The 23,939-nt window shown below is 37.8% G+C and overlaps 1 pseudogene; it reads left to right on the forward strand.

Annotated features, from left to right (window-relative positions):
- Positions 1-2,797: 2,797 nt before the first annotated feature.
- The window catches only part of LOC116887640, a 28,119-nt pseudogene continuing 6,977 nt past the window's right edge, over positions 2,798-23,939 (forward strand).

Genomic DNA, 23,939 nt, shown 5'->3' on the forward strand with positions numbered 1-23,939 from the left:
GATTAGAATCCACTTTTGTAGAATTCAATTTGAGAAGCAGTATGTATGGTTCCCAAAAAATAAGGATCACACAACAACCTGCAGATCAGACACATGAAGTGCTACCAATAAAACTGCTCTTGCAACTTATCTATTATGTTAGCTTTGAGGCTTTCATGATGAATTGTTAGGAGAGAACACATGGAATCTGACCTATAATTACAGTAAATCTGTCTTTCCACACTTGGCAATTCTGTCACTTCCCAGAGTGCTGATTAGGGAGCAATGACATGAAGCCAAAAACTCTTAGAACAATGGCAAAATGGGCTAGTGTGTTGGTTGGCTTCAAAAACGATAAGAATAGTCACTCTTCTAATAACACATCAAACATGATCATATTTTGCTCTTACTTTGTCCCAAATTGAATTATTTATTAAAATATTTTAATATTGTCTACAGAAAATAAATGGATATCAGTATTAGTATATGGGGTCTGTTTTGTATTATAAATGTATCATTTTATTGATTCCATGGAACCTCTCTTTTCACTGTTATACCCTTTGGGAAGGTATATTGCTCATAGACCAAAGTCACTCTTATCTCTGAGCATTAGTTTAAGGAGAGAGAAAAACCAATAGTAGCAGAGGAAGGATTAAAATGCCTGATATATAAAATGAGTCAAATGTAATATTTCCTTGACACTCACCATATAGCTATATCTAGATAAAAGAAAAGCTGATAAAAAGATCATCTTTTTATGGTAGTTGTATGATTGAGATGGAATGAAAGAAAATGGATATTGCATATGGACATTAACATGTTAACTACATGCTCTAAGTGCTGTTAGATACCTGACAGCAACTTAAGAACAAATCACTTTCTTCAAACACAATAATTCAACCAGTATCATTTCTTACAAATTACCTAAATTATTAGGCCTTGTTAAAATGACAAGAATAAGATTTCCAAAGTCACTCAAGAACATGCCTAAGATGGCCAGCTCAGCAGTACTAAGCAAACAATCCCCAGGACCCAAAAGGCTATAATTGAAGTTACATTAGTCGGAACATTCAGATTTGCTTTTCACATATTCAATACCAAAACACTGAAATTAAAGATGATCAAGTACCTGACTTTTTACATAAATACATACTCTTATAGTAACGATGGAATGCCAGAAAGTTTAATGTTGTATTTAATAGTAAGTGTTTGGATCTACCAGGAATTTTGAACCAGAATAAGTACATAAAAATCCATGCATGTTTGGCACACTCCTAAAAATAACATGGGCCAGTTTCTTTGCACGTGTTCAGCACAGCTTTTGGTAGTATTATGATGAAGTATTACTAAATTACATGACGTAATACTACTCACCAGGAGAAAAGGAGAAAGATATTTCTGTGTGTCTTTGGGGACATTGTTAAGAAAAGCAAACTGAACAGTATGGCTGAGTGTTCAAGCACACTGGTAAGTGAGAAGAACAAATGATCAGAATGAACTGAGTTGAGCAATGTGACATTCTCTGAAACACAGTACAGGCACATAAGTTTGCCAGGGGAAACTGTGGGAAGTGATGTGAAAAACAGGTAATTCCAATTGTTAAGGTGTAACATGCTAGCAATATCATTCAACATGAAGGCAGGTATTCCACAGGCATGCGAATATTATCTAAACATTTCTTCAAATGATTGAGCTTCAGAACAACATTCCTAAAATATATTTTGAAATTACCATTTACTAGGACTACTTTTAAGAGTGTGACTTTGCCATTCTTGTTGCTCCAGTTACCCTGCCTTTCAAACTTCTCTCAAACTGAAATTTCATATTTTGGACATCAAAATACTCTCATGGATGAACAATCTTACCAAGATCCCATTTTATGTGTTTGAAAGACCTGTCAGGGTCTAAATTCTTCTTTCTTGACTGTGAATTACTTACTATTTAGGATTTTATGGAAGACATTTTTTTTTCCGAACATTATATGCAATACCTGAATAGATTTCTCTCTTCAATGAAGGCACATGAAAGAAGTGTGAAATATGAATATACAAGAGTTTTAATGGAAGTCATCCAAAATTTTCCTGACTTTTGAAGATTTACTGGATTTGAAGCTAAAAAACATGCTGAATGTTACCAAAAAATGATATGCAGAATATAGTTTCATACAAAATGAGAAATTGTGAAGGAAAATAGTTCGTAAGTAGTGTGTGCGATTGTGTGTGTATGTGTGTGTTTGTGTGTCTGTACTTATTTGTCATGATTTTATTTTCTGTTTTATCTATAATAAGGATCATGATTCCCAAGTTTTGGACATTGCTTGAGTATACACCATGAAAAAAATGTATAACGTAAGTGTGTAGTTAAATTTGCATAAGTACATTTTGATAATATATGAACCTCTCTTAAAATAAATTGAAGAATAAAAATTTGAGAAGAAAAGTTACATGGCAATGTATCTTGATTTACTCATTATCTCATGTTTTTAAGTATACTGGCTTTTTAAGCAGCAATTCAATGATAAATATTGAGTCGATAGTATGTTAGCTCCAGTGGAAAGAAAATGAGTAAGCCTAGACCTCTGCCAAAAACACCTTAAACTCGTGTGTGTTGAGGTGTACGGGGAGCTAGCGGTCTGTAAAGATAAATGCACAAAGCATAACAAGATAAATATGCTGATGGGGGAGTGATACTGAAGTTGAGTCACCCTGGGGAAATAGTTCTGGAACAGTCTATGAAAACTGGAGGTCTAGCCACACATTCCAAAGGATTTACCTAATGGTCACACAGATGTTAGGTTTTATACAAAGGAGGGCAATAGATGACTATGAAGGAGGCAAAATATGCCAGGAAAAGACTTGGCTTGGGACTTGCCACATTCCTGCCTCTCTATGTCATAGAGGTTTACGTAAGTTCCTTAACCTTGCAGAAGCTTCCACAGAAGGTACAGTTCTCTTCAAGGACTCTAATTCTTAGTCAAGGTGTTCTTTAATTTTGTGTTTTCTATTTACATCTATAATGCATCAGACTGATTGGTTTTTAATATGATATGAGTTTCTAGGTTTATTTCTTTCCTTGGGCTTTGTTGCTGTTGCTGCTGTTAGTTTTGTTTTTCATTTGAGTATCACGTCCACATTAGATATGAAGGGCAAACTGACCTTTGGAAATTAGTGGATTCATCCACTATTGGATTTGTATCTGTCTGTTTTCCTCTAGGATGTTTCTTTCCTTTCTCTCTAAAACAGCTATATCTACATTTGCCATGCCCTTATAGACCCATTGATATGTGTGTGTGTGTGTGTGTGTGTGTGTGAAAAGGGCTAGAACTCAGTGTGTTTGGAATTTTTTTTGGATATGATGACTCTGTTTAATCTTCTTAGTTAATTCTTTCATGTTCATTATTCTAAACCACATGGTATTTCCTTCTTCATCTCACTAATACAGTAAATCAGTTGTTCTTGAAGGTAAAACTCTGAAGAAAACACATGGCCAAAGAATTTCAAAGAACATATTTCTCCTTAACGAAGATATACAAATTGTAAATAAACATTATAATTTGATGCCCAATTTGATATGGCATAGAGAAGTGAAAATTAAAAACACAGTGGTATATTAACACATGCTTACAAAATAGTTCAAATAGACAAACAAACATAAAAAGCTTCAGTAAGTACTAAGAACCCAGAACAGTTGTTCAATCATTTTGCTATTGTTAATGGGAGTGAAAAAGACTTCAGACACTTTGATTGACAGTGTCTCATAAAAAACAAAGATATAAGAATTTTCTAAAAATAGATGAAATAAAATTTACAATATTTTATACCCTTCATTTTTTTATCCACTCATAAAGTTAAAGATAAATCCCTCCTAGTAAATATGAGCAAGAGGAAAGAGAGTGAGGAAGTGAGTGTCTCTGTGTATGTGTATGTCTCTGTGGGGGGAGAGGGAGAGAATAAAGGCATAAGTAGAGCAGCGACCTGTAGGAGGGCTTTGCGTGCTACCTTGAGGATGAGCTTCTACAAATATGCAGAAGGTGCCGAAGGAAATCACTGATTCCCAATAGCTCTTTCCCTGATGCCTTTTCCTATTATGCTTCTTGGATTTTGGGTATTGTAAACAATCAGAAAAGGGAATGTTTGGCATATGTGCTTTGGGTTCTGTTTGTATACAATATTTGCCCACATACTACAATTATAATGATAGCATATTCTATGGTCTAGTTTTTGATCTACTGTGGTCCTAAGTTTTGGTAATTAATTCATTCATGCAAAATTTTAAAGAGTTATGAGTTATTATAACTTGATGTCACACCAGTTATGATTATTAAGTATTCCATGGTGCATTTGACTATATCTTTCTCATTCACTGTGAACAAAACCTTTTTCTTCCAACTGGATGAGTCCTTCTCTCTATCACCTCTTTCTTTATCTCTGTCTCTATATATCTATATATCTATCTGTCCGTCTGTCTCTGTGCATCATCTATCATCTACATTATCTATTATCTGTCTACCTAATGTCTATCTAACTCATCTCTATTTTCTCTGTCATCTCCCTTCGTTTTTGATGTCTCAGGCTTTCACATGACCATGAAATCTCCATGGACGCTGTCTCTCTTGGCAGTGAAATAAGAATGCTAAGAATTTCCAGGGTCCTCAATGTCATGGATTTTTCTCCCCTGTGGCCCAGTGTCTGGTTAGCTGTGGTGAGAGGTTTATGTATTAATGGACATATGTGCTTCCTTGTATAAAAAAAGTTAGGAAATAAATATTTCTATGTCAATGCTCTTTTTATTTCATCTTATGTAATTTTATTCTTGTTATTGTTTTTGCTAGTTTGAATATATCTGGAAATTACAAAATTACAAAAAGAATGAAAAAATTTTCTTTATAATTTTATAGAGGAATAAATGATTGTTTGACATACTACTAAATACATGATGAGAATTTTAAAAAATTTAAAAAAATTACTAACTCTGGATTTGGAAGAAAATATTGTCAATTGGTGGGGTTTGACAACAAAAGTGTCATTTTCATTAATGAATCACAAATGCTTCTGAGCAAGGTTGTAGTAAAAGTAGTAAAGGCTACTTCACAAATGTCTGGAAAGGCATTCTAAAATCCACCTGGATAAGCATTCAGCATGTCAGAGCCAAGAGCCCAAATTCATTGCACATACATTCAATAGGATCAGAGTCAATTAATTTTATTTATTTATTATTCTATTTATTAATATTTCTAATGTGTCCCCCTTCCCAGTCTTTTCTCCCCAAATCTCTCACTCCCTCCCTCTACCCTTTGCCTATAAGAGGGTGCTTCTCCATCCACCCACCCATTCCCAGCTCTCTCATCCATCATTCTCTTTCTCTGAGGCAACAAGCCTCCACAGGACCAAGCACATGCCTTCCCACTGATGACAGATATAGCAGTCTTCTGTTACATACATAGCAGAAGGCATGAGCCCACCCATGTATACACTACGGTGGGTGGTTTAGTCCCTGGGAGCTCTGAAGGCTTTGGTTAGTAGATATTGTTTTTTTTCTTCCTAAGGGTTTGCAATCCTCTTCAACTACTTCAGTCCTTCCCCTAAGTCTTCCATTATGGTCCCCAGTTTCAGTCCAATGGTTGACTGTAAGTATCTGCATCTGTTTTAATCAGGCGCTGGCAGAGCCTCTCAGAAGACTGCCATATCAGTCTGATCTCTAAAAGCACTTCTTGGCATCAGCAATAGTGTAGGGCATTGGAGTCTGAATGTGGGATGGATCTCGAGGTGGGTCGGTCTTTGGATGGCCCTCCTTCAGTCAATGCTCCACATTTTGTTCCTGCGTAATTAATTTTACTTTTGAGAATATTATGTACAGCCAAGAAAGAATGTCTAAATATTGTTTTTTCTTTAAGTACAAACACAGAAAGGATATTAAGTGAATAGACTGGCAATTTTTAAGAAAATAATCTAACATCAAACAATTTCACCACTAAAATCTAATCTGATATTTGAACATACATTAAATGTGTTAATGGTATCATATACTTATGTATACCAATGTGCAACTCTATCTCTGATATATTTATAATTTGGTTTAGTCATAATCCATCTTTAACTTTGGGGGATTAAAATACTAAAGTGTTTTATATGTAATAATGAATGTCCTAAAATATTTTATAATTATTATTAAATACTAAAATATACCTTGTATTTAAGGGAAAATGGATTTACTTCTGGTACCATTTCTTTGTTGATTCATTTGATGTTGACTCATATTGCCAGCATTATTTTCATCTAAATCACCAATCTGATGAGAAATAGATACATTTTGTAATTGCATCTTATTTTACATCATCTGTTTTATATTATCTATATATCTTTTTCCATATTACACATTCCAACTGCAGCATCTCCTCATACACACACACCCCTCCTAGTTTCCCCACTCCACCTCCCTTTTCCTCCATATCTGCTGTGGCTCCTTTATTTTCCTTCAGAAAAAAGCAGGTCCCCAGTGATATCAACCAAACTCAGAATACCCACATGCAATTAAACTAGGCATATCGCCCTCGTCTGCACAACCACATGGCAGACAAGTGTTAGTCATAGCTCCCCCATACACCCACCCTTGAGGTTGACTCAACCACAGCCCCCACAACCATGGTCACCTCTTCTGTGCTGGCTATGAGAGGTGCAGCGCCTGCTCTCCCAAGTGCTCTAGATGGTGAGGGGAAGGGAGAGCTCTCCCAACTTCCATAGGTTGCAAGGGGTGAGGGAGGGCATCTATCTCTGGCCAACAAGACCACACAGAGAGGTGTGAGAGTCGGGAAGCTGGCTCTGTTCCTTGCTGACTGCAGCACTAGGGTAGCTAGCCAGGGTGGTGATGGAGAGCTTATCCTGCTGGTGTGGGTGCGAGTGAGCTGGTGGTCTGATCAGCTCGGCTACCTCTCAGCACCAGATTTAGGACTTGGAATTGGCCCGCCCCAACATCATCTACTCCATCCATCAATGGCTAGAGCACAAGAAGGCAGCAGTCCTATAGATCCAAAGCGGCAGGATCTCCATGACACAGAGCAACAGCAGGCTATCTAAGAGAAGTCCAGGCAAAGAGCCATTATTGATAGTATGGCAGAAGTCAGGGGACTTGAACCAGACTAATGAGTCATGGCAATGAACATTTGCAAGCAAGGAAGTGTAGATCAAAATGTGGACAAAAGAGGTATCCTCTGGGCATACTGTGACACACTACAGCTTCTACAGTGAGAGTTTTTTTCCCCTTTTGGGGGTGTGGTTGCAAGGGCACTGGGCAGATACAAAGGGGACAGAGATAAGTTGGATTGGGAGTGGAAGATTTGACTTCAGAGAAAAAATCAATAAAAAATTAAATAATTAATAAAAACAAAAAGTCTAGGCATATAACCTCATATCAATGCTGAATGTAGCAATCCAGTAGGAAGATAAAGATTCCAGGAGCAGACAAAATAATCAGAGACATTTTTATTGGATATTTTATGTATTTACATTTCAAATGTTATCACCTTTTCCTCCTCCCATACCCTCTCCTCCCCTCCCCCTGCTTTTATGAAAATGCTTCCACTCCCACCCATCCACTCCCACCTCAATGCCCTGGCATTCCCCTACACTGAAGAAACAGGCCTTCACAGGAACAAGGGCTTCCCCTCCTACTGATGCCAGACAATGCCATCCTCTGCTACATATGCGGCTGGAGTCATGGGTCCCTCCATGTGTACTCTTTGGTTAGTGGTTTAGTCCACGGGGTCTGGGAGGGTCTGAGACAGTCTGGTTGTTTGATATTGTTGTTCTTCCTGCGAGGTCGCAAACTTCTTCAGCTCTTTCAGTCCTTTCTCTAACTCCTCCATTGGGGGTCCCCCTGCTCAGTCCGATGGTTAGCAGCAAGCGTCCTCATCTGTATCAGTAGGGCTCTAGCAGAGTCTCTTAGGAGACACCCATATCTGGCTCCTGTCAGCAAGCACTTCATGGAATCAGCAATAGTGACTGGGTTTGGTGACTGCACATGGGATGGATCCCCAGGTGGGGCAGTCTCTGAATGGCCTTTTCTTCACGCCCTGATCCACCCTTTGTTTCTGTCTTTCCTCCCATGAATATTTTGTTCTCTCTTCTTAGAAGGACTAAATCATCCACATTCTGGTTTTCCATCTTCATTGTTACCAGTCCAACAAAAACTCCAAGCTAAAGAAATACAGCATACATGCACAGGGCCCGGTGCAGATCCATGCAGGCTCCATGACTGCCACTTCAATGACTGTGAGCCCCTACGAGGCCTGCTTAGTTGACTCTGTGGGCAGTGTTCCCTAGTGTTCCTTGACCATTTGGCTCCTAGAATCCTTTCATCTCCTCATCTCTGCCTAACATTTAGATGCTGCTTTCTGTATTTCGTTATGTCCTTCCCTCAGTTGCTGGAAGAAGGCTAACTGATGAGGACTGGGCTAGGCACTGATATTAATATTAATATTAATATTAATATTAATATTGCAGACCATGATTAGGAATTATTTTGTTAACGATTTGCTTTTTTGGTTGGTTGGTTGGTTGTCAATCATGTTTGGTTCTACTCTTGGTCTCGGACCCATCCAGCTTCTAAATTCTGGCCACCTAGATAACGTCAGGCATATGTTCCCTCATGTAGTGTGGGCCTCAGGTTAGAGCAGAATTGATTTGTCACACCACAAACTCTAGGCTACCATTGCCACAGCAAATCTTGCAGACAGGGCAGATTTTGACCAGATTTAAATATTTAATTTAATATAAATGAGAGTTATAAAATTTTCATAATATGGAATATATACATGCAGTTAGAAAATAAGACTCGCATAACAGGATATTCCGTGAACATTATGTTATAAATTTATTTCCAGAAATTGCCATTCATGGCCAATTCAACTTTTCATGTTACTAAATAATTTTATGATTTTTAAGTGTGAAGCAGATAGAATATTTTGAATTGGATTGCATTGTTTAGGGTCCAAGGTCCTTAGAAAATTCAGATCTTTTCAGTGAATGAAGCAGATCAAATAAACAGATTGTTTCTTCTAAATTGTATCTTTCCACATGAATAAAAACAGCACACATTTCAGGTTTTTATATAATTCTTGGTTTCTATTAATCTCACTTCTATGAGTACTAACCAAATCTGAAATCTGTGTAATTGTGCATATATCAATACCAGTACAACACAAAGAACAAACACTATAAATGGGGCTCTTCTCTGCAGCATGTCAGATTTTGCTGTTGAACAAACTTTGTAACACTTTGCAACAGCTTTGGGAAATAAAACCTGGTTCTGTGGGGCTCATATTTACTTTTTGTTTTCATGGAGAGTAAAAAGCACCTGGAGGTATTTATTTCCAAAACTTTGTGCTTGACCCAATTTTGATTTTGTAATTGTACCGTTAACCGTGTTGATTCACAAAGGCAGCTTTACACTTCCCTTTGGTAAACTATGGTGAATGACAGTACTTATGAAGTCCCCTTAACCTATGGAGCGCTTGGGAGCAGATAAGCAAGTGCTTTAAAACAGGAAGCTTATGGACTCAAGCATTGAAAATGCAGCTTGACATTGGAGAAAGCAGGCAGCATGGCCAATGGAGAACGCCTTCTCATAGAAGAACTTGTAAAAAAAACAAACAAAAACAAAGAAAGAAACAAACAGAAACGTGGAGGTGAAGACATGTTCCTGCATTTAAAATTTTCTCTACTAGGTCTGCTGAGATTCCATGACTTGCAGGGAAAAGTAGACACATGGAAGAGCCGTGGTGAGAAAAAAAATACTAAAATATTAGTCCATGAAAATGTATGTGAGCTGTATTTATTCGGCAGCCCAAGCAATTTCCTCTTCTAATAGGATTTGGAATCCTTCTTATGGAACTTTAGGCCAACAAAGAGAAGGGTATAGAGATTAAGTATAAATTCACTTGGTTTGTGAACTGAATAGCTAGAGCCATATGGCTTGCACACATGCACACACACACACACACACACACACACACACACACACACACACAAGGTTGTTGGACAATAATACATGCACACACACAATGAGTGTTAATGGAACTGTAATATAAACATGCATAGATAAATATTGATGCTCTTCACTGTGAACGATGTTTACAAGATCCATGTTTGGATTAGATTGATGTTTAACTTGAGTTCTCAAAGGAAGGAGGGTAGACTACGACAGAGGTGGTAGGAGACGACTTTTCTAGTATAAAAGCCTTCTCTATATAGGCCTATGATTCAATTCATCTCTAAAATGCATAGATCTAAGAATCATGGCAGTTATATCTAATGTTTGACAGCTAAAAACATGACCAACCGTAATGTTTTAGGTTTCAAGATGAAATCAACAAAGACAAATGAATGTATTTACAGCTAAAAGATATAACTGCTATGGAAAAAAAGTAAGATCATTAGCTTCTTTCAGTTTGTGGACTGTAGTATGGGTATACTACATGCATGTTCCTCTTGGTCTGGATTACCTCACTCAGGTTGATACTTTCTAGTTCCATCTATTTGCCTACAAAACTCTTGATGTTCTTGTTTTTAATAGCTGAATAGTATTCCATTGTATAAATAGAGCACATTTTCTTTATCCATTCTTTAGTTGAGAAACACCTGGATTGTTTTCAGTTTCTGGCTATTACAAATAAAGCTGCTATGAACATAGTGCAGCATGTGTCTTTATGATATGATGGAATATCTTTTGGGTATATGCTCAGGTGCAGTATAGCTGGGTCTTCAGGTAAATAAGAAGGAAGACCCAAGAGAGGATGCTTGAATCTCACTTAGAAGGGGAAATAAAGTAGTCATAGGAGGCAGAGGAAGAGAAGGAACTGGGTGGGAGAGAGGATGGTGAGGGGAATGTGGGAGTCAGGATCAACTCTGGTGAGAGACAGGATAGAGGGTCAGAGGATCAGGAGAATGAATGGAAATCTGCATCTCCCAGGAGAGGGGATATAGGAAGAATCTCTAGGAAACGCAGGAGACCTCGGATCTGGGAGGCTTCCAGGAGTCAATGCAGGTGACTTTAGCTGATTTGCATAGCAGCTGGTATATGAAAAGGTCAACTCTTGTAGCCAAGCAGGACTTCCAGTAGAGGGATAGGACAGCAATCCACCCACAAAACTTTCAACTGAAAGCTTTTCCTGTCTAAAGAAAATGAAGGGACAAATGTGAAGCAAAGTCTGAGTGAACAGTCAACTAATAACCAGCCAAACCTGAGACCCATCTCATAGGCTAACCAATCCCTGAAACTATTAATTATGATACTTTGTTATGCTTGAAGGCAGGAGCCTAGCACAACTGTCCTCTGTGAGGCTCCCTCTAGCAGTTGATTGAAACATGGCAGAGACCCACAGCCAATCACTGGACAGAGGTCAGGGACTCCTATGAAAGTGATTGAAGGATTGAGGGCCATGAAGGGGATAGGAACTCCATAGAAAGACCAAGAGAGTCAACTAAACTGAACCCTTGGGCTCTCAGAGACTGATTCACCAACAAAGGGCCTACATGGACTGAATCTAGGCCCTGGGCACATGTGTTGCAAATGTGCATCTCAGTCTTGATGTGGGTCCTGAACAACTGGAATGGGGGCTGTCCCAAAGCTGCAGCCTGTCTGTGAATCCATACCCTTAACTCTCTAGGTGGGAGAGGATGGACCTAACCCTGCAAAGACTTGATGTGCCAGAGTCAGGGTATACTCAGTGGGGTCCTCTAAGAAGAGAATTGGAGTTAAAATGGGAAGGGTCTAAGTGAGTGGGGAACTGGGAGGGGAAGCAGTGATCCAGATGTAAAATGAATGCATGCATGAATGAATGAATGAATGAGTAAGGGAAAAGGTAAGTACTTAAAATACCAAGTCAGCCTAAGTAGCCTTAATAATGATATCTCCATTAGAAATCACATAAACAGGCACATAGAGGAACATACACTTCATAAAGTTGCTTCTCAAAAACATATAACTGGAAAAACAAAGGAACTGAATCTTGAGAAAAAGAAGAAAAAGAAAAAAGAGAACCCAATCAAAGAGTCAATACTTGCGAGATCCATTTCCAAATGGGTAAGGAAATGGAGGATTGTAAAGTCAAAGAAAAATTGGAGTTTCAATGATCCTCTATAAAGCAAATGAAATTTAATGATCTTTCACTTATTGCAATTTTATAAAATTTTAAGTGAGTAGAAAATTCTTATTTGACTCTAATGAAAAGACTGAGAAATGAAATTTTTTACATTGATACACAAAACCTAACACTATGCAAGAAAAGTGGTTAATGTAGGGCTTTTAGTATTGAATCTAGAATCAGAGTAAATAACTGTGAATACAAGATTATACCCTTCACATCGAGACATATATAAACACACACACATGTATACCCATACACATGTATACATGAATATGTATAATGTAGGCTATACCTACATTAATATACCTTTACATACATAGACAACACAGGGAAGAGATTCAGAAACAACCATAAACTTCTGCTTGCACGCGCGCGCACACACACACACACACACACACACACACACACACACACACGCACGCACACTAGTTCTGTGTACTGAGAACATTAGTCGTAATGGTATCCCAGTAGCAACAAATGGGATTACGAAGGATATTATTCTCTAATGCTATCTTTCTGTAGAAGAACAATAACCATTTCAGGGCAAAGAAGACTGGTTCTTTTAAGATGTAGCAAGGATAATGCAAATTGCCCCTGAACTTGTTTTTGGTGCCAAAAAGTGCACAAATCCAAAAGAAAAGGATGGAGAGCATCACAGTGCTGCTTAGCAAACCTAGAAGAAACTTAAAAGCCAAAGATGGAACAATTTAAGTAAAAGTCTTATTTTTTGTAGTATAATATCAAGCACCAAGTTAATAAAAATATTTATGATGTGATTTATCGTGTATATGAATAAGTGAAATATGAAGCAGAAAAGTCTTCCATAAATATCCTACTTTCATATATATATATATATATATATATATATATATGAATTCTCTAGCTTTTGAGTATGAGATGTGCATGCACACCATTTGAGAAAGTAAAGAAGAAAGTGACTCTCTAGGAAATGACACTGATGGGGGTTGTTTAACCCAGGTGACAATCAGTCTGATTGGACAGAAGACACTAGGCTAACTCCAGCTACAGAACAACCAAAATCTCACTCAGACCAAAGTCATGAACACATGAAGTCACTAGGAAATTGCCACAAACCAGAGAAGCAGAGGTATAAGAAATTAAATGGAAACTAACTTCCTTAATCCTGACTTCCAGGATCCTTCCTGGAAAAAAAAATACAACTTAAGGTGGAAACGTGATGAAACTGAATACAGGCTGTGATTCCGTTCACATCTGGGCAGCACTGTGGAACGCACTGCTTTGATAAATGCCACGGAGTGGTTAGGGAAAGCAGGTGAAGAATCCATTCAGACTCCCCTTAACATTTTCCAACTTTTCTCTAAAACTAATTTTCTTCCAATAAATACTTATGAAAAAAAAATACCTGGCTAGACAGGAGGAAATTTGGCAAAATTTCACACTTTTACTAGGTTTGAGTTAAAGAAATTTATACCCATGCAAAGATATCCCTGAATGATTCTCCATATTAGAAGTAAAAATATAAAGAATAATTACTTCTTGGGAGGCAGAAGTCACTGACCTAAGATAGAAGACGGCAAGTCAGGGGAAACATCACTGTGCATAAAAATACTTGCTCTCAAGAAACTGTAACTTGTCAATTCTCAGAGGAACCACTCAGAATAGTATGAAGAAGACTGAAAATTGTAGAGTTTCTAGAAAGCTGGGAATGTGTGGAATCTGCAAATACAAAAAGATTTCTAATCTCTCCACAATTTCATAATTATAAACCAAATCAGAGTGTGACAAACTTTCAGGTAAGTGTAGGGAAAAGGACCAGAGGGCTAATGGCAGCCTCCCAGTAGAGAATTCATCACAGTGACACATCAAAGACCACATGGGAACTTTAGCAGTTCATCAGATTACTTGGTAACTTGGTGATTTTGAATTGTAGCTTTCTTTAGAATGTTTCACATCTCTGTTTATTCACTGCAAAATTTATTACAAGACTAGAAACTATAGCCATGAATTAGATAATCTGTACGGTGCTCTTGGTAGGTCATGCTTTTAGCCATGCACCAGAGCAACCAGTTCCTAAGAAGAAACTGAGTATACAACTTTCATAGAAGTGTACTCATCTAGCTTGGAATATGTCATTCTAAATATAGAGGAGACAGTAATGTGATAGATTAATGTGTCTATTGATCCGTGGGATGTAAAACCACGACAAGAAGTTTGGTAAGGTAGAGCATGTCTAGACCCAGAGACTCGGTGGGCACACACCTGAGGCTTAGGTGACAACCAACTCCCTGCCAGACTCTTGACTTGGAACACGTGCCATGCTTCTCAGATAAAAGAGATGTGACCACAGGTCATGTAGGCTCGAAACAGAGTTCTCCTTGCTAATGAGGTACCTAGAGGCCTGGAGGACTTAGTCAATGAGTTTCCCTTCCCATACACTCCTCCCTGCAAAAGGTATTTAATCTCAAGCCCACGCTGAGAAGTGGGGTATCATTTTATGTATCCATTTTCTGTCATGACAATAAACCATGGACTGACTCTTTTCATCAGGATCCGCTGTGGGGAGTCATGAAGAAGGTCTTCCCTACAGAGGTGCTGCCTAATCTCCTGGTAGAACTTCTCTGTGATCCCAGCTATAACCACCACCAAGTCTGCATCCAAGGACTATCCCAGCTGGAACAAGCCAGAGCTCCCCAATTCCCCCGGCCCCTGGCTAGATGCTGTCCCCAGTCAACTGGCCCTCCAACTCCATTCTCTGTTCTTCTGCAACTCCCAGCAGCACCTAGATACCCAAGAGCCTGAGAATACCACGCACTAACCTCTTCACAGGCCCGGGCACTTCTGAACCAACTCTGTCTTTCCCACACCTCATGGTGCATTTTCCCACCCCCGGAGCAGTTTAGGTGGGCAATTATATCTTTTCAATTGAATCAAAGGTTATTGTGTTGTATGTTCTTTCATGTAGGGATTTAAGTGTAAGAGAGTGTGCGGCGGCTAGAGACACTGGGCCGCCATGGAATTGGGATGTGTGCTTCTGGCAAGAGATCTACCAGATATCTTCAGGCAGGTAAAAAGACTGATTTTTTTTTAAATAATTCCCTATGATGGAGCACATGTGGCCCTACAACCCTACAAAGATCCATGAATTCTTTAATAACATTTTCTGCATGTTACACAAAAAACTAAAAGGATTGTTAAAGTCTCGGTCTCTGTAGTGGTAAATAGTACACCGATAGGTAAGAGGGTACATTTAACTTTTCAGGTAAACATTACAGAGTTTTTGGATGTTTTATAATGAACCTGTAAATTCCAGTAAGGGGAGGGTTGTGCCGAAGGTATCAGTTAGCTTCTGAGAGTTCTGGTGAACTCTAAACACTTTATTAGGTTCACTGAAAAAAAATGTCTTGTAGTTCTTCCATGAAGAATGAAGTGCAGCCCGCAAAAAACCCTCATATGCTCCATTGTCCACTGGCTTCCCTGGAAAGAAGCTGAGTTACTCTAGCAACTACATAGAGAGTTTATTGCAATAACTCAATAGATCACACCCTTATTTATTCATTTACATATTTATATTTGCATCATGTTGAAATGAATGATCTTTGTATGTCTCCTTCAACCCTAATGTAAGTCTCTTTGGAACAACTATGGTCGGGGACATGCAACATTAACAACGCCGAAGGGGCTGACAGTGAAAGTTGTTCAATGGACTGTCCTCATTAAGTATAGTATGATCCTATCTTAGTGTTTCCACTGTTGCAACAAAACACCAGCAAATAAACCAAGTTGGGAAGGAAAGGGTTTATTCAGCTTACACATCTTTGTTACTGTTCATCACTGAAGGAAGTCAGTACAAGAACTCAAACCGGGCAAGAACTGGGACAAAGGATATAGAGGCCATGGAGAGGTGCTGCTTGCTTCCCCTGGCTTGCTCAGCCTGCTTTCCTATAGAGGCCAGGACTACCAGCCCAGGAATGGCACCACCCACAATGAACTGAAGCCTCCTGCTCCCTCATTGTTCACTAATTGATAAAAGTGACTTACAGCAGGATCTCGTGGAAGCATTTCTTTAACAGAGGCTTCTTTTCTGATAATTTTAGCTTATGTCAGGTTGACACACTAAAGCAACCAGTACAGGGCCCTTTATCAAAAGAATAGGTTGAATTCTGTGTAAATTTGTGGAACAGCATTCTAAGGGTGTGGCAAAGAGCTCATGAGAAAAAGGTTCTCCATAAACTTTCCTAAAAAGACAATACAGGAAGATTTAGATAGTTATATCTACCAGAACAGTGGTACCATATTCTAGTAATTGCTTTTCTAAACTAATTCTCTCCTTTTAAGAAGAGGTAGCCTTTAATCTATCTAACATCCCTGGAAAGACATGTACCTCATTTTTATAAACTTCATAGTTACCTAATCAATACTCATTGTGTCAGACACTTGCCTGCAGTTTGGTGTTGCTTTGTCACTTTAAGCATGCCAGACTGACGCTGTATGACAGGTTCCTCCTTCATTTCTCTCTGGTGCTTACAACAGTGCAATGGAACTCAATAACTCTCTGTGCAAAATAACACAATGGACGTGATCTCAAATCTCCAGGCGAAACAGATTTAAATTCTGGGGTGTAAGTGGCAAACTTTGTTTTCACTGTTGCTTGAATGATTTTTCTTATCATACCTTTCCTATTTCCTTTGCAGAGAATTATGTCAGTAATTCTACAATGGAATAAAAAGCACTTATGGAGATTCTCCTAACTTAAGGCTATGAGTTTTATTTTTTAATTTAGTAACTAAAACAATAATTAGTTTTAAATATCACCTTTTGTGCAATATAGGAAATAAATAAATGGTAAGTAATTTCAATACAGTAGAGACAGGGAGCAGGGGGATATTTTTTTTGTTTCACTATTATAATCTAGTGCATCCTCATAGGTCTACGATGCCAGTCATTATAGGATCAACACATAGTCACTGCACTTGTTAAAACTATGTATGTAAATTGAATGACATGCTTAAGGAAATCAGGAGTCAGAGGCAGATGCATGTGGGAGCTTCGGGTTCATAAAGTGCATAGTAATCAGGAGCCAGACAGATTCGAGAACTTGTCTCAATTTTTTTCCTCATTGAGGACTGAATTTTATTTAGTTCAGGGGCTGAGAACTTCTTGGGCATGGACAAAACCTTGGGATTAATTCACAAAATAAAATGTTGAGCCCCCCCTGTAAGCCAAGCAGTCATCATGTCCCTGGCAGTAGAGTAATGAATAGAGTAGTCAACTTTTAATTCATGTGTAACTGACAACCTCATTTAAGCATGCATTTAGTGTTATGGTATATTAGTAAGATACAAGAATGACAGATACATTGGAGAGAGACAACGTCTAAGAAGAAAACAATCACATAGATGCACGTAAGTACACACTTAAGCTGAAAAGAAGCAAATAGACTTCAGTAAAAGAATCGTGGAGTTCTATTTGAATTGTATGCATCATGGAAAAATTCTAGCCTTATAGAAAAGAACAGAGGGTCTAGAGTGGATTCTCAATAGCTTTTCCTCTTCTAAATAGAAGTTAAATAGAGAAAAGTTTTAATAATCCCTATAAAGTCTTGAATTAATTTCTCATGGCTATGCTGAAACAGTTAACAGAAATAACGTAGGGAAGGTTTGTTTGGGCTGTGTTTTACAGTAAAACACTGTGTCAAGTTGCAAAAGCCATGAGGCAAGGGAAATGAGGGGGCTGCTTACCTTGACTCTGCAGTCTTGTGCTCTTTTTATTCAAAATGGAACTACAGGCCAGAGTGTAATACATGTTCAAGATGTATCTTTACTATTAATTAAAGCTCTTTGCAAACACCACAATAGATATATTCAGAAGCATGTGCCTTAAGTACTTTAAATTTAATCAGATTGAATATAAAAATGAGCCACTCCATTTTTTTTAAATTGGAAGAAAATATTTCAAAGAGATATAGTGTTTATTCTTCAAAAATGTAGGAAATGGGAAAATAAGCCATTTATTTGGAGAATTCATAAATGAAATATTTTATCTTTTATTTTGTTTTTTAATTTAAATTAAATTACTTTACCAATACATAAAAATGATTCATCTCTAGGAGGAGATATGGAGAAAAAGTTTGGGTCAGACACTGAAGGAATGGCCATTTAGAGCCTGCCCCACCTGGAGATCCAGGCAATATACATACAGTCACCAAACCCAGACAATAATGCTGATGCCAAGAAGTTCATGCTGACAGGAACCTGATATAGCTATCTCCTGAGAGGCTCCGCTAGAGCATGACAAATATGGAGGCTGATGCTAGCAGCCAACTATTGAACTGAGAATGGGGTTCCTTTTGGAGGAGTTAGAGAAAGGATTGAAGGAGCTGAAGGGGTTTGCCACCCCATAAGAACAACAGTACCAACCAAGCAGAGCTTCCAGGGACTAAACCACCATCCAAAGAGCACACATGGACAGACCCATTGCTCCAGCTGCATATGTAACAGAGGATGGCCTTGTTGGGCACCAATGGGAGGAGAGGCCTTTGGTCCTACCAAGGCTGGTCCCTCAATGTAGGGGAATGTCAGGGCAGGGAGTCAGGAAGGTGTGGGTGGTTGGATGGGGGATCACCCTTATAGAAGAAGGTGAGGGAGATGGGATAGGAGACTTATGGGTGGGAAACCAGGAAAGGGGATAATATTTGAACTGTAAACTTAACAATATCCAACAAAAAAGAAGTTAAAAAAGATGATTTATGTAATCAAAATGTTATGTAATGAGTTAAGATTCTTTCATAATAACATATGATTATGCATACCTAAAATACAGTTTTTAAACTAAATACTTTATTTTAATTTGCTTAATGTGATGTTAGTTTTGTCTAAATATCCTCATATAGTTTATTGAATAATTCAATTTTACTGATGTCTGGGACTAAAGGGAATTTAGTCCTTTCTACTAATGCATTCACAACTTATAGCTAGATTATTGTTTTACCTCTGAGTATATACTCCACATAAAATTTGGGGTTATAATATGTACTGTACAACCCTATCTAACCAAAAAATACAACATAGGCAGTTGTGACTATTTTCAATTTGCAAATCTGTACTTAACCAACTTAAGTTTTCCAACTTTATGACAACTGAGGCACATTCTGTAGATGTCAGCTAGACTGTTCCGTGTTAATATGTTCTTAGTGATTACATAATTCTGTTTCAATATAATACTATTTTCACATTAAAGTCCATCTATTTTTAAACTTGAAATTGTGAAATTATTACAAGTCTTACACAGTATGGATGGATTTTGCTATAAAAATTCCAGTTTCCTTTCAAGTGTCAGGTGGTGTTCGATAGATGATGTGATGTGTATCTGCCCTGTTTTTCTCATTGACTCTACCTATAAATCCCAAGTTGAATGAGTGAATGGGAAATTTGAGAACTCTAAAAGTATATTGTGCCAGCAGGAAGGAAGACAGAAACTAAAATTTTAAGACCCCTCTAGATGGACGTTTTGTTCTTTTCCCCTCAACTCAGAGACTTCTATAAACCCAGGAATGTGCACTGGATGCAATGAAAAGAGATTCATAAGAATTTCTATTTTTTTATATAAAAGCTGCAGGAAGTTTTTTCTATAGAACAGGGAAGCGAAGAGACATTATGTTTTGTGTTTTTCTTCCTATTTGCTTCCTCCCTATTGTGTGTGTATGTGTGTGTGTGCGTGGGGGGGTGTTAATTATGAAATTTCCCACACAGTCTAATAAATCCAAATACCTGGTTTCCAGCAGGTGGCGGTATTTGCGAAGCTTTGGAAAGTTTTAGAAGGTGAACACTTGCTGGTGGACTTAAGTAACTGCAAGAGAACATAGGGGTTGTAGAGCAGGACTCCACTTCCTCTTTCCTCTCTGCTTCCTGAACGTGGGTGCTCTCATCACTGTGACGTTTTTGCATGTTGCCATGTCTTACCACAATGAAGGACTCTATCTCTCTGGATATATACATCAATATAAACTCACTTGATTTTGCCACAATGTTTTATTACCACATTGAAAAACTAACAAAAAATACCACTCTACATCCAGGCCATATAGAAAGTTAGAATAAGCACTTTCCTTGCATCAGGTACTTGCAAGAAATTCTAAAAAAGAGTCAGACCAAATGTTCTACAGCGCATAGGACATGATGAAAATCTCTGTACAATTCTTATTTCTAGTCTTTTGTTTGTTTCCTGCAGTAACAAAAGGAGAGACCAAAGAAGGCCATTTAAAACTATAGCACAATAGACTATTGAATAAAACATGTTTAACACAAAAATTTAAAATAAGAATTATTAATAGGTATATCCAGGCCCACACTACCTGCAAAAGCTCCATGCTTTACCAAGGCTCACAGCAATTTCCAGAAGCCCAGAGAAGCCCGTATCTGCAGAACACCAACACTCCCTCAGAGCCTTCCCAACCTACTTTCAATAGCTCCCCAACTTCTTGTCACCTTGTTTAAGTCCACAACTTCACCAGGTCTCTGCTTTACCAGAGGTCATGAGGCACCAAGAACCCAAATTAATCCCCCTCCTCCACACTGCCAACCCTCAGAGCCTATCCAGCCTACCTACAACCCCTCTTCACAGTGCCATGATATTCAGAACTAACTAAAACTAAATTGAGATTAGTTTGGTTTGGCAAGAGGGCTCAGTGAATAAATTACTTGCTAGAGTTGGAATTCCTCAGAAGATATTAAAAGGAAATCTCCGACCCATGAAGGATGACTAGACACAAGAAAACACAAGAAAAATATAATCTCATGCCAGTGAAAGCAAAAGAAGGAAAGTGTATATGAGTGTGTGTGCATGCAAACACACACACACACACACACACAGATATACACAGATACACAGACAAAAACATACTACCAACAAAAACATCAAAATAACAAGAATTAACAGTAATCAGTTGGTTATTAATATTCCTCGATATCAATGAACTCAGTTCCATTAAAAAGTCAAAGGTTAACAGAATGGATGCAAGGATCTATTCTTCTGCCACATACAAGAAACACATCTCAAATCTAAGATAAGCATTAAGATAAGCATTACATAAGAAGTAAATCAATGGAAAAAATTTTCCAAGCAATTGGACCTAAGAAACAGGTGGGTGTAGCCATTGTAATATCTAACAAAATAAACCCTAAACCAAAGTTAATCAAAAGAAGCATTTAAAGACATTCCATGCTCATCAAAAGAAATATCCATTAGGATGGTCTTTCAATTCATAACATCTATACCCCAAATGCAAGGTTTGCATGTTTGTAAAGGAAATGCTACTAAATCTTAAATCACACACTGTCCCTCATACATTGATAGAGATCTTAATGCCCCATTCTCATCAATGGATAGGTCTTTCAGACCTAAAGTGAACAGAGAAATACTGGAACTAACAGATGTTAAGAATCTAATGGAACTAAAAGATATTGACAGAACATTTCATCCAAACACAAAGGAATACACCTTTTCAGCACCTCAGAGAAATTCTCCAACATTGACCACATACTCAGTCATAAAGCAAGTCTCAACAAATACAAAATCTCACTACACCCTATCAGACCATGAGAGATTAAAACTGCATTTTAATAACAGAAACATCAGAAAGCTATAAAATAGAAATTGAACAACTTTCTCTGAATGAATACTGTGGGTCAATGCAGAAATAGAGAAATTTAAAACTTCCTACTACTAAATGAAAATAAATTAACAAAATTCCCAAACTTATGAGACACAACGAAAGCAGTGTTAAGAGGAACATTCATAAAACTCACTGACTATATAAAGAAAATGGAGAGATCTTATGCTAGCAACTTAACAGCACACCTGAAACCTCTAGAACAGAAAGAAGCAAGCTCATGAAAGAGGATTTGATGGCAGAAAATGATCAGACTGAATGTTGAAATCAAATAGAAACAAAGAGAACAATACAAAGAGTCAAGTATACAAAGATTTGGTTGCTTGAGAAAATCAAGAAGATAGAAAACATTTAGCCAAACTAACTAAAAGACAGAGAAATAATATCCAAGTTAGCAAAGTCAGAAACAGAAAGGGGACATAACAACAGAGAGGAAATCCAAAGAATCATTAGGTACTATCATTTGTGTATGCTCGGTCTAGGGAGCGACAATATTAGAAGGTGTAGCCCTGTTAGAATAGATGTGGCCTTGTTGGAGTTAGTGTGCCACTGTGGATGTGGGGCTTTAAGATTCTCATCCTAGCTGCCTGGAATTAGTACTTTTATAGCACCTTCAGAAGAGGTAGAACTCTCAGCTCCTGCACCAAGCATGCTTGGGTGCTGCTGTTTTCCCACCTTCATGATAATCAACTGAAACTCTAAAACTGTAATCCAGCCCCAATTAAATGTTGTCCTTACTAGAGTTGCCTTGACCATGGTGTCTGTTCACAGTAGTAAAACTCTAACTAAGACATTTGATCATACGTTAAAAATCAGTACTACAAAAAACAGGAAAACCTAAAAGAAATGAATAATTTTCTCAAACAACACTACTTACTGAAGTTAAGTCAAGATCTGGTAAACAATTTAAATAGACCTATTTTTCTTATAGAAATAGAAACAGTAACTAAAAAATTCCAAACCCCATAAAAGCCCAGAGTCAGATGATTTTAGCACTGAATTTTACCAGACTTTTAAAGACAATCTAGTGCCAATAATCATCAAATTATTACATAAATTAGAAATAGCAGGAACATTGCCAAGTTCATTTTCTGAGGCCCCAGTCACCCTAGCACCCAAACCATACAAAGACCCAACATAGAAACTCAACAAAATACTTGCAAACTGAATTCAATAACACATCAAAAAGATCATCCAACACAATCAAGTAGGCTTCATCCCTGAGAAGCAGGGATGGTCAAACACATAAAAATCAGTCAATTGTAATCCACCAAATAAACAAACTAAAAGAAAATAAACCACATAATGATCTCAATAAAATTTAAAATCCCTTTCTGACAAAATCCAAAATCCCTTCATAGTAAAAGTCCTGGAGAAAACAGGAATACAATAGACATACCTAAACACAATAAAAAATATTATAGTAAGCTTATAGACAACTTCAAATTAAATGGAAAGCAACACAAAGCAATCCACAAAAATCAGGATCAACTTCCAGTTTGCACCTAGGCCAAGAGCAGGCCCTGGGTTACAGCCCTCCATACCCCAACCATAAATAGAGACAGTTTGACACCCAGGAGTTCGGACACACACAGGCTCACAAATACAGCTTAACCTTCAGGAGTTCTGACACATCCAAGCTTAAAGGTTCACAGGAGGAACAGGCCACAATCAGAGACAGAGACACCAAGGCCAGCTAACATCAGAAATAGCCAGATGGCGAGAAGAAAGCTCGAGAAAATGAGCAACAGAAACCAAGGCTACTTGACAACATCAGAACCCTGTTCTTTCACCACAGCAAGCCCTTGATATCCAAATACACCTGACAAACAAGATTCAGATCTAAAATCCCATGTCATGAATATGACAGAAGAATTTAAGGAGGACACAAACAACTCATTTAAAAAATACAGGAAAACACAAGTAAACAAGTAGAAGCACTTAAAGAAGAAATGCAAATATCCCATTTAAAAAAATACAGAAAAACACAACTAAACAGGTGAAAGAATTGTCCAAAACCATCCAGGATCAAAAAATGGAAATACAAACAATGAAGAAATCACAAAGGGAAACAACCCTGTAGAGGAAAACCTAGAAAAGAGATCAGGAGTCATAGATTCAAACAACACCAACAGAATATAAGAGATAGGAGAGTCTCAAGTGTAGAAG

This window comes from Rattus rattus, chromosome 1 (genome assembly GCF_011064425.1).
Source record: "Rattus rattus isolate New Zealand chromosome 1, Rrattus_CSIRO_v1, whole genome shotgun sequence".
Lineage (NCBI taxonomy): Eukaryota > Metazoa > Chordata > Mammalia > Rodentia > Muridae > Rattus > Rattus rattus.